The sequence below is a fragment of the Falco punctatus genome (genome assembly GCF_963210335.1).
Source record: "Falco punctatus genome assembly, chromosome: 3".
Taxonomy (NCBI): domain Eukaryota; kingdom Metazoa; phylum Chordata; class Aves; order Falconiformes; family Falconidae; genus Falco; species Falco punctatus.
Genome location: NC_137582.1, coordinates 9700501 through 9713616, shown reverse-complemented (window position 1 = coordinate 9713616; position 13116 = coordinate 9700501). Strand labels below are relative to the sequence as shown.

At 37.7% G+C, this 13116-nt stretch overlaps 1 protein-coding gene across 12 annotated transcripts in view; it reads right to left on the bottom strand.

Moving 5' to 3' along the window:
• Window positions 1–13116, bottom strand: part of CDH18 (cadherin 18) — a 689972-nt gene that overhangs the window by 262085 nt on the left and 414771 nt on the right. Inside the window, exon 4 of one of the 12 annotated variants that reach the window (XM_080377760.1) lies at window positions 3215–3246. The exons of the other annotated variants lie outside the window; for them this stretch is intronic. The gene's annotated coding sequence lies outside the window, so the exon portion shown is untranslated. The remainder of the gene's footprint in view (window positions 1–3214; window positions 3247–13116) is intronic. 12 annotated transcript variants of the gene reach the window in all.

Sequence of the window (13116 nt, the reverse complement as noted above, 5' to 3'; positions counted from 1 at the left end):
GATTTCCTGCCCGTTAACACTCCTTCCTACATTCATACCAGTACACCATAGACTGTAAGTTGGTGGATAATTTGTGTCCTTTCAGGCTGATCTGGATCAAGGCAGGCCGGCTGATGCAAAAGTCATTCAGAAATCTGGACCTCGTATGACATCTCTACTCCAAATACACATTATTTGGAATTATGGCATTCTTCTGATTCAGGGTTTCAGTACATGGAGCAAACTTGTCAGACTGCTTATCCAGCCTACTAAAGCAGTGTATTACAAATGCCATTAACATGTAAGTGAAAGCCCTGGCACATACCCTGCTGGTGCAGAGGAACCTTGCTGCTAGCCAGCAGGACGTGTGCCCTAGGGTGAGCCATGAAAGCAGAGCATACGTGAGTCCCAAAGCCACAGCACCAAACTGCAGGACAGGGGAAAGCTACTGGTTACCGGTGTCAAGGGACAGCAGCGGCATCCAAAGTATAAATGATAAGTACCCCATGTATAAAATTATCCAGATTGGAAAAGTAGAGGTGAAAAGAGTAAATCTACAATGTCACATAACCAGAAGGGAAGCTGTTACACCAGATTAGATGGAAGGAACAGCACTGTGTACCGAGGTCGCTTAAAACTAAGTTGGGATAAAATCCAGTGCTTGATTTTGAGAACTTTTCAAACAAAATCACTCTGACCTGCCCCAGGATATACATTAAAAATGATTTTGCAAGCAGGATAGGGAACCAAAAGCAAGCAGCAGCTAGTTGTTTGAATTTGGGAGGTGTAAAAGCTCTTGGAGGGAATGAAATAGAAGCTGTTTCAATTTGCTATTTATATGTCCTCTGGCTTGCAACTGTAGTACATATGAATCAATGCTTTAATACACAGTCTTCAGAATGTTCTCTCTCATGCAGCTTCTGCTGGGTTTCGCATAGCTCCAGATTCAGATCTCATGATCAGAGGGATGGGCTGCTTTTGCCCAGATGCTTTCACTGTTTTACTGGACTATGGGAGACGCAAAGTTCAAATCTCCTTGTCAGGGAGGTAGTTACATTAGTAATGTGGAGGGAAAAAAGGAATGAAAAGACACCCTTTCCTTTTCATTTGCTGAAGGTCCACAAAATTTCACATGAAAAAGAACTCACGCCAAGCCACTCTCCAAAGATGCCCCCTGCACTGCTTAAAGTGAAAGAGATGAGACACAGGGTTACCTTTCAGCCTACCAACCATTGGATGAAATGCTGCTTTAGGTGTAACAACCCAAGGATTCAGCTGAAAACAAAACATTTTATTTTAAGGTCCTTTTCCTGCAGTTTTCAGTGAATAAGGCAGAATTATGAATATTCACCAGATACTTCGAGCATAAGTCATCAACTCATTTCTTTCTGCAATAAGAAGTATGACAAGCAGAGTGAAGTCTTGATGCACCAGAAAAGCATTTAAAAGGTAAACATCTACAGAGTTCTTCTTTCTTTTTTTATATATATATAATAAATACATGCATATACATTCATATCTACATATTTCAGAGACTTCTCTCAAGCAGGAGCAAAGAGTATAACCGTAAAGAGATTATAACCAGTATTGCAGGCTAATTTGGTATTAAATGGTCAAAGATTTTCTCAACAATTCAAAATTATGCCATTTCAAGGAAGAAGATGACAGCAAAAAAATTAACCTCAATGAACTCTTGACATTTCTTTTAAGCCTACACTTTAAGACTAAATACTGAGATTTGGTGTTATTGATGTTAGGTCTATCCTTTCATCAGTTTGAATCTTAAAAGAATCTTAATTTGTCATGGGAAAAAAAAGCCTCATGAAAAGAACCTCAAAATGAAATTATTGTCTGGGACTGCTGCAGTATTGCCAAAGGAATTGCAGGGAAATTTAGGTATAACCCTTGAAGTCGTTGTGTTCATAGGATTTACCTTGGGAGTCCAGACTTATACAATTCTAGCAGTATATCAAAACACAGAACTTTGTCGATTGCATTCAGAAAGTTCCCTTCCTAGACTTGAAAGCTTGTGACAGTGATTACAGGGGATAGAAAAAGGAAGGGGCTTTTTTTGTACCTTCTAGCTTGTGGATTAATTGTATATTTAAAAGCAATACTGAAAAGGGGGTGGACTAAGTTACAAAGGAGCATATATAGCTGTACCAAAAAGTAATCAAGTTTCTACATATTAAAAAAAAAAAAAGAAGTTATTTTTTTGCTGCTGTTGGAATTCTCTTTGTTAGTTAACAGCTCCAGTTGATCATTTATAGGGTATGTCCGCAAAATCAGTCTCTTTTTGTTGGTGCTTAATATGCTAAACATGTATTGATCATCTTGCAGGTAACTGCTAGAGAACTAATCATTCACCTAACATTCAACCAGTTATAAACAGACTATGTAGTTCATTAATACATAAAGTAATGAAAAATCCAGGTAATTTTTAGATTGCAAATTTCCTGTACCCTAGATACATTAGGAATGGTTAAGACTGTATTGGATAAGAATTTTGCCAAGTTCATTCAACTCTTCCTTGTTCTTAGGCCCGTGCACTCCAATAGCTGGAGTCAAAAGAAAATGAGCACATCCCTGCCAAGAACCTCTGCTCACACACTGAGGCCAATTGTACCAGGATTTTTCACATTCTTGTTCAAAAGCACCAGGGAATATCCCAGTTACACCCACCCCCAGCAGCAGCTTTCCAGTCTTATAAACAAATTATAAACACCTTTTCTTTTTCCTAGAGTGAAAAGGGAAATCAAAAGTATTCTATCATTGTGTGCCTCCAGTTTCACAATGCTTGAAGAGGAATACCACCACCTCTGAAAACAAATGCCAGTTAACACTAACTGTGTAACTGCTTGTGTTTTATCTCTTTCCCATCCCCCCCTAGTTTAAATCATTACTGTTCTCAGCTGCAGTACATAAAATCTAGTCCCAGCAATATTCCTGAGAATAATGACTCTCTCTCAAATCACTATTTATCTTCTTATTTGATAAACATTTTTATTCAGTTATTAATAAATATTTTACAACTACTAATATATGCAGAAATTACTTTTATTTAAAGTTCATGTCATCTACTAATGACAATTTTTTAGAAACTATCATCTACAAATATTTCAATAAGTGCAATTAACAATTAGTCATCAAAAGTTTAAAAATAATGTGTCAAGTAGGATATAAAAATAATGTATGCCGTTTGATGATGCATCACAATTGGACATAATTGACTCACCATATCACTGCTATTTCTATGTAGAAGAGGACCTAAAAGTAATAAAACATAAAAATGCAAAAAATATTTTTGAAACAAAATGGATTCAAAATATTGTTCCTTTTCTATCTTTAGATTTCTAATAGAAAATAATATCAAAATTGATCACAGCAGTCAAAGTTTTTATTTTTATCCAGACAACATTTTCTGATACAAAAAGGTGGGACAGAAATTTTTAACTCTGTCTAGTGAACTCCCAGTTGAGCCATCTTCATATTCCTGATGAAGACTCTTTGGAGGGTTCTCAGATCAAATATGCCTGCTGTATATTGGGTTTTGTTTTGTTATGTTTGGTTGGGGTTTTTTGTTGTGTTTTGTTGTTTTTTTTAAACAAAAAACCAAACTTGGTAATATTCACAATATTCAGAGGGAATAAGATTAAGACAATTCATTTTGATTATGGTCTCTTGGAATATTCTTTAAGCCATGTATTTCCTCTAAAAAATCTAAATAGTTAATTTGAAAAAATAGATTTTTAATATAGGTTAGCAAACTCTACACAGTACTAACCACAGAGGGAATGGGAATGCTGCTGATACTGCCTTGGCTCCTTGTGCACTAAGCATCACTGGAGTATTTTCTAATAAAACAACAACAGCTGTTCCTAGATATAGGATGCCAATAACAGTTGCCAGTCACAGAAAACTTGTGATAATATAGTCATTTGCCTTTAGTATTGCATGAAATGACAGGTAAAACATACTGACAGAACTTGGAGAAAACAATACAATACCTGGCATTTTGTGACCTGTTAGAATATAACTCACAGCTAATCAGTCTGTCTCTGAATGCAGGAAAGCACAGACAACATATAAAGGGCAACAAAAGAATAGCATGGTGCTTCAATCTCTCAGTCTCTGCATCACAACACCCAAGGAAAGACAAGAAAGACAACTCAGCTAAAGGCAATGAAGTGATTGACTCGGGTATCAGTAGCTCTTTCTACCCATTCTGTGGAATTTCACACTAGCATATATAATAGACACCATTCAATCAAAGAACTTGCTTAATTGGGATGTTTCCTAGGGAACCAATATAACCCTGTAACTGTATATAATGCAGTGACCACTGTAAAACGGGATGCGTCCTGGTAACTATATAAGGTTTACATGCAATAGGCAGCATTTTTGTAAGTTTAAACCCGGTAAGAAAACTACCTTGATGTTTCTAAAACTAATATAGGCCAAAATAATTTTTTTTCAATCACAGGCTGATATTAAATCCTCACAGGTCAGGGTTCTCTCTGGATTTTTGCAAATGGTTATTTAGATACTCTGTTTCATATAAGGTATTAGCTGATTAAAAGATGTCTGATTTCAAATTATGAACATTATATTTGGCAGAACTTGATGGCTCTTACAGCTGGTAATGAGATACAGCCTTCTTCCCTGCTGTAGCAGAAGCTTTAATAAATTTTTGCTTAGAGGTAGGTAAATACTAACAGGCAAAGGCTCCTGGGACATTCTAAAGACAGATTTTCATAATATCATCCTAAAGGACATTGTTTCTGGGGCACGTTATGTATTTTTATCTTTACCAAGATGAAGAAATTGCTTCTCTTAGACTCAGTATTCATTAGGCTAACAGCAGATCAAAAAAAAAAGAGAACTCTAAAACGTTAGAAGATAGGATGAGGCTTCTATTAAAGTGAAAATATCCTTTCCACTGAAACCAGAATACTGAAGCATGCTGAAGCTACACTAAGGCAAAACTGGGTAACTGCTGATGTAGAGTTTTCATTGGAACTTAGGAGTCCTCCATGTCTCCCATGTACTACATCTGCATGTCATACTGGCTGTTCTTTTTTACCATTTTTTGCCAATATGAGGATGTGTCCAGATATTGTTTTGCTCCTTGCAAAAACGTACAGGATCAATGACATGTTTAAATATAACAATAGGTGCTCATTGCTTCATGCCCTGTCACTGGGCACCACTGAGAAGAATCTGGCTTGTCTTCTTTACCCCCACCCCTTCATCAAGTATTTATACATATTGGTAAGATCATACCAGAGCCTTCTCTTCTCCAGACCAAACAGTGCCAGCTCTCTGCTTCGCCTGGTATGATGGCCCTTCGCTGGACTTGCTCCAGTACATGCACCTGTCTTGTACTTGGGAGCTGGGAACTGGACTAAGCCCTTTGGATGAGTCTCACCAGAGCTCAGGATGGATCGAGTCATCAATGGATGGCCTCCCTTGACCTGCTGGTAACACTCTCCCTAATGCAGCCCTGGATGCTGTTGGCCTTTTTTCTGCAATTTGTACTGTATTTGTAGTAGTTATATTTTGTAATTGTATCGAGCACTAACATAGGACCAGAGTTGAATTTTTAAAAAATACTGAACTATTTAGCAGAACTCTTAGTTAATGAATCACCTACTTCTTGTGAGACAACGGTATTTAGTACAGGGTTGTAGAGTCAATTACTGTCTAATCCCGGTGCTTCTATTACCTGGATTAACATAGTTTCTGATTAAAGAAAGAAAAATCATAAATCTGAGGAGATTTCTGAAAGAGGAAGAAGCTGAAGGGAAGTGAAACAAAAGATAAACTTCTTGGTCACTCCCAAATTCTGACAGCTTACACTGACAGCATTTTCATTTGGAAGTGTCAAATGAGAAAACAAGGTTATAGAGTAGTCCACAAGGGCAGCCTTAATGCACCGGGGTCCTGCCCCACTAAGGGCCACCGTGTAGGCACAGCATCCTTCCTAGTCTGCAGTGCCAGGCCTGGTGCTAGTATGTCCCCGTCCGGTGTGCTTAGCACCACTGGGAATTCAGAAGATTTTACTGAAGGTTTTAAAATTTCAGTGAAGATAAATCTCTGATATAACCCAGGTACACCCCACCCCCACCCACCCCCCAAGGCAATGACACAACTGAAGAAGTAGAAATAACAGTCTTGAAACAAACTGATTCTTATTCTCCTTGTTTCTACTAGAAGAAACATTCCAGTTCCACCAGCCAAGTACATGCTCCCATTTAGGAAATGTCATGACAGCCATTTATTTAGAGTTTTTTAAAAACAACACCTACCGGAATGCCTCTCATGATGTGCTTTTTTCCTGCTGTTTGCTTATTACTGCTCACTAGAATTCTTTAACATTAATAAAAATGAATAAAATCACTAGTATGATCCATTCCATAGGCCAAACAAGCAACAAGAAATAACCTTATGCTAGATGGTGACAAACAATGAAGCAGAGACATATGTTTGTTCTGTTCCCCAAGCATAAACAGAACACAGAGTTTCCCTGACTAATAAATTTACTTTCATTTTAATTAAAATGGAACATTTAGTTACATTTCCTCCGTTCTGTCAAAGAATTAAATAGATAAATAGGTAGCAGGGGAAAAAAATGACAACATTTTCTTTAGTGCCTCTATTGTACGCATAATCGATGACTACCCATCTGTTTACTGAAGGTGTAGGAAAGACACATCATATAAAGTCTTATTCCCATAAAAAGGCTTGCTAAAGTACTTTGCTTTTGATCCCATATCTTCCAAAATGAAAGCGGTTTTTCACAAGTAGAATCTGTCAGTTCTCTTTTGGTGTAACGTTATATAAACCATTGTCACTATTCTACGCTCTGATTCTTTCTACCATTAAATCAAAAGTACTGAAGAGTGGCTCCCTCCGCAGAAACGATCACAGTGGCAACTGCACAGATTCTAACCGAGAGGGAACAATTAAGTAACAGTCATGTGCAAGATGAGTTTAAGGACTCCACTCACTTTCTCTGGTAGTAAGCCTAATGAATGAGGTTTGATTAATGCATGTGGTCCGGGAAGGTACTAGTTCTGCTCTAAGGAATTCAGGAAATGGATTGTCAGCCACTTCCCTTGGTAGTTTATTCCAGTGGTTAATGGCTTCTGTATTTGGTCATCTTAATTTACTGGCTTTCAGTAGTTTTTAAGAAAACTTGTTCAATCTACTGATAAAATGTGCCATCCTTCTGGTCTCTAATTCTTTCAGACTTGTTAGAGATATGTAGGTAAACTGGAAAAATACAAAATGGGACAGGATGCATCCATCAGCGTTGAGTGGAGTGACTGCCATCACTGGGGAGACACTCCTTGCTATGGAATCATAGAATTGTTTGGGTTGGAAGGAACCTTAAAGATCGTCTAGTTCCAATACCTCTGTAATGGGCAGTGATACCTTACACTAGACCAAGACCCCATCCAACCTGACATTCAACACTTCCAGGGATGGGGCATCCACAACTTCTCTGGGCAATCTCGTCCAATACCTCACAACCCTCACAGTGAAGAATTTCTTCCTTGTATCTCACCTAAATCTACCCTCTTTCAGTTTAAAGCCATTACCCCTTGTCCTGTCATTGCAGGCCCTTGTAAAAAAATCCATATCCAGCTTTCTTATAAGCCCCCTTGAGGTACTGGAAGGCTGCTATAAGGTCTCCCCACAGCCTTTTCTTCTCCAGGTGAATGAACCTAACTCTCAGCCTGTCTTCGTAGGAGAGGTGCTCCAGCCCTTTGATCTTTTTTGTGGCCCTCCTCTGGACACAATCCAGCAGGTCCGTATGTTTCCTGCACTGAGGACTCCAGAGCTGAATGCAGTACTCCAGGTGGGGTCTCACATGAGCGAAGTAAAGGGGGAGAATCCCCTCCCTCAACCTGCTGGCCACACTTCTTTTGATGCAGCCCAGGATACGGTTGGCTTTCTGGGCTGCAAGCACACATGGCTACCTATTAAACAAGCAGAGGAATTCCCCACCAACTGAAAATGGCAGACCATGTCCATCTTCCAAAAACAGTAAGAAGAAAGACTCACAGAACTACAAGGCTTATCAGCCTTACCTTAATCCCTACCAAATTTATAGAGCAAATCCTCCTAAAAAGATTTGCAGGCTTATGGACAATAACCTGACTTGGAATAACAAGTATGGATTTACCAAGAGCAAATCCTGCTTGACCAACTTGTCTTCTGTGACAAAATTACTAGATGTAGACCACCACAGCAGTGCGGATATCTTTCCTTGACTGTAACAAGGCTTTTGACATGGTCTCCCACAGTATACTCGCAGCCAAACTAAGGACGTATGGGTTGGATGGACCACAAGGCAGTTGATGACTAAATGGACTGAAAGACTCCTGGAGCCATGTTTCTCAAGAGTCAATATGGATCCAGATACTATTTAGCATTTTTGTCAAAACAAACAGTAGGACGATACGCAAGTTGACAGATGATACCACGTTGGAAAGAGTAGTTAATGCACTGTAGGGATGGGATGACATTCAGAGCAACTCCAACAAGCTTGGCCGTGGCCACTGGGGTGGTTTGAATGCTAGAAGATCATGCACACAGAGGCTGCATGGTCTGGGTCTGTTTTGCCTGGAGAAGAGAGAGAAGATGCAGTAGGGATCTAATCACAGTCTGCTGTACCAGAAAGGGAGCAGTAGAAGAGATGGAGCCAGGCTCTCCTGGGTGGCGCACAGCAACAGAATGGGGCAATGGTCACAAGTGGCAATAAAGGAAACTCCCATTGACATAAGGAGGCAGATTTTTAATGGAACAAGTTTAAGCACTGGAACAGGTTCCTCAGAGACATACTACAGTATGGAAAGATTTGAAGATTTTCAAAACTCAACTGGCCAAAGTCCTAAGCAATCCAATTTAATTTTGAAGTCAGATATGCCTTGAGGAGCACTTTCTATCTAAACTTTTCTTTGAAACTTCAAAACTAGGCTAGATATTTTAAAAACAGAGCAGTCCTTTCTTTTTCCTTTCCCATATTGACAGTAATAAAAATATTCTCCTAATTAGACACCTGCATTTGGCTCTGCATTCAAGAGAGTAGCACAATGAACCAGTCTCTTTACTCTCAATTGGCTGTGCTGAAAACCATAAAGTCAAATTCTTGACTTCATAGGATCAGCAATGAGAAAAAAAAAATAGCAGAAACTTGCATTTATTACTGAAAGGGCCAGTCAGCCGTATGCATGGAGGACATATCTAAACGGCATGAAAATTATGTGGTTTACAATATTCATATTTAGTGTAGCAGAAAAGCATGATCTAAACCTATAACAATATTTCAATTTATGATTGATAAGGAAGAATTATGATTGGTAAGGAAGAATTAGCCAGTTGATCTTTAAAGAATTTTTAAAATAGAAAAATTAACGCCAAGTTTTTTAGAGCTAAAAGTTTATTTAGTATTTCCTTCCCATTTTTTATAATATATGGCTATAGATTACTGATCCTTTCTCATTCTTCTAAATGGTTCAATAAATGTGGGAGTTCTATGCTGTAAATAAGTGTATAGTATGCATATATTCACATATCTAACATTTCACTGCTTGTCTTTTAACACTTGCAGTATGTGGTCTGTTCAGATGATTTAAGTTAATACTATTTGATATTAATTTCATTTAATATTAATTTGGGCTTTACCTTACTTGTGCTACATAGTGCCACATCTAAAAATATTTTTCAGCGGCATGTAATGAAATCAGTGCATCACCGTAACCTAAATGAATAGGCAAAAAATGATCTCTGGCATTGTCCTGTTCTGTCGCAATGCAATGTCAGTATTAATAAACAGATATTATTAAATTCCAACAGACATTATTAAATTTAGAATTTTATCTCCATTGCCAAGACCTAAGTCCTTTAATATTCCTTTTAATTAATAATATATTTTCTAATTTAATTCCTTTTATTGTGGTGTATGTTTTTTAAACCTATCCATTGTAAAAGTTTCATAAGTATCACCACAGTTGGAAGATAAACACCTCTTTGCCTAACATTACAGAATACATTTTCAAAACCAGGGGACAAATCAAGACTTTTTGGTCTGGAAACAGCAAAGAAATCTCTAAAATTCTCATACCACTAAGGAGAAGGAAGAAGGATCCAGATGCAGAAACATTGCTCGAGAGCAGCTGCCTTCCAAGGCTGTCCAAACTTTCCCAGGCCTAGAGGGGGAAGCCGGAGGAGTGCTAGGTGCAGCACGCAGCTGCACTGGGGTAATCCCGGGGGGCACTGCCAGTCTGAGGGCAGCAGGCTACCTAGGATCAAACTGCTAGCACTGTATGCATTATGCCGCCTACCACACTCTAACACAGGGGTGGACACACGCAAGCAAAAGAAGCTTGAAGACCTGTAAGCCATGTCAGGGACTTACATTTACAACATACTCATCTGATACACTGAACTTTTCCTGTTCCTTCTTTTTCCTCTCCATTTATCTATCTATCTATTTATTTATTTATTTAACCTGGTCACACCTTTACCTCCTGTGGCTAGGGTTTGCTCCAGGATTCATTTTTACTATGGGCAAAAACTTCAGAAGCCCTTGCTGGATTAGATTTACTCACTGAACCCAGCAGTGCAAGACAACAGGGAAACACACAGCCCTTGACATCTCCTAAGGGTGAGCAAGCACTGGGGACAGCTCTGGTGGGGAGCATAACAGAAGGCAAAACTGTCCGGCTTTCAGACCAGCAAACACCAGCTTCAGAACTGACAGATATTTTGCCCTTAAACTGCTGATAGTACTGGTAAGCGTACACACAAATGGAGGAATTTCAAAGTACTGCAAAAATCTACAGTCAACTTAAAAAGCCTTGGTAGAACTTGGATAAGAGTTAGGAGAGGGAATCAAAATTTTTTGCAAAAGTTGTCTCATTCCTTTCACTCAACTCTTCCCTCAAACAAAACCAGTGACATATAAGGCAATAAATTTGTAGATAAAACCAAACACTAGTGTCTGATACAGATAAAAGAACCATTTTATTAATAAACTTTACATCATTTAAGTATTTAGAGCATCTTAAATGCAACTAAAGCATAGTAGTAACTGCACAGTAATCACATGTAGAAAGAAAAATCTGCAAATGGAAAAACCACTGAATAGTTTTAAAAAAAATGTTTTTAAAACAAATTTCACAGTAATACCTGAAAAGCAGGTTTCCTTTCTAGTTATACTCAAGACAAATATTAGTTTTATTCTGTAATGGGAAGAAAGCCAATCACCTGTATACTGCAGTTGGTTCTGGTTTTGAATTTGCAATCTCCTTATCTATCTTTATCTTTAGTGTTGCATTGTTATGTTTTGTATTTTACATGGCTTATCAAAACAGTATCCCATGTCTTCAGTGCTGATACTATCTTGTAAGTTATCTAAAAACTTCACAGAATAGACCCAGCTATGAAAAAATGGGCCAGAAATGATTATTGATGCATAATATGCCAAAATTTAGGACTCTTAAATTGATGACTCATGTCAAGCCTACTGTTATTAAAAATTGTCGATTGGCTTGTAAAATGGACAGCATTTCATAATGTCAGGGAAATATCAATAAATAAACAGCAGTCATAGCAGTCATGACTGATTATTTTTACAGTTTGAAATCTCATTAATGCCTCAGAGATTCCACCATTTGTTACGAACACTGAAGTAACATCCCATGTGTCTCTTAGGTAAACCCAGAAAATTTCTCAAAAAAAATTCTGGCTTACCTTAAAATAGAGAAAATGTCTTTATAACATGTTGCAAGTTTCAATGTATTTTAAGCACTAGTCTGTCTTCAGCTAGCACATTTTCAGTGAAGAGTAACATGTTGAACTAATGTTTTGAGTGAGAGGCTCTAGAGACAGAACGATCAAAATGCTCTTAATTGACAATGTTTAAAAGAACAAAAACATACTGGAATGATTACAGAGATTATACTCTTCTAAGTTGGATATAACTGACAATATAGAAGTTGAAAAATAAAAAAGTTTAGTCAGTGTCACAGACATCATCCTCAAAATTTAAGACACTCGCCCCCATGTTGCATAGCTGCCAGCTGAAAGATGCACGAACATCAACATACATCCTTTTGCTCTTTCTTATAGAGGCAGTCTGCAAATAAACTCTCTGAAATCAATTTATTTCTTTCCTCTGATTAAGGAAAAAGGCAAAACACACTTTAAAAACTTCAGTTGTGGAATTCTTATTTCTATAGTATCTGTAGCTTCATTGTCACCCTTTCCTTCTTTACATCTTCAACCCTTGGTGCAATTCTTTGGTTTCTCAGAATATCAGAGTATCAGTACATTTGGTATCTCCTGTGCTCCATTGCTTAATAACACGTGAGCTGCAGTATCAATTGTATAATGAAGCGCACAGATGATTTTTATCACTTTTTAGAGGTTTTAATTTTGTTTTGGCAGTGAAAAAAAACCCACAACCTTTAAATTCCAATGATTTCAATGGCATCACGCAGCAGAAAAGAGACATGTACTTTTACGAGAATGATGCTTTATGTAGTTTTAGGTTTTGTGATCATAATACTGGATTAGTCCCAGAATTCTGCAAAGATTGGTATGTATGGCATGATTATTCTACAGTGAGCAGCTTCCATGATTACAGTGGGCAAAATTGTGTCTCCATGTGCTTGCAGGATCTTTAAAATGTTACTGCTAATTTTCTTGCAATAGCACACTTTTCAGACATTTGTATAGTTTAGATTTTACAAAATATATCATATACTTAAAACTTTCAGAAACATGCCACTATGTCTCAATTAATTAAAATACTGGGTTTATATTTAGTAGGAATTACTTGTGACAAAAACTAAAAGTACTTGTTGGCACATGCATATTTCCTACAATGTTAAAAGAATAATTAATACACTCTCCAGCAGCAACTGGAGATCATTTAGCAGTGATCACTAGAGATATATTAAAATAATCTGCGTTAAATGTTTTACAAGCTTAAGATCAAGTCCAGTAAGGTATTACACGGAGGAGCCCCATAGCACATTCAATTCTCCATTAACTTCACTGAAGCTACAGTAAGCAAAAGTTCACCAACTCTTTTATTTCGCAACCAAGATTTAAGTCATCTGC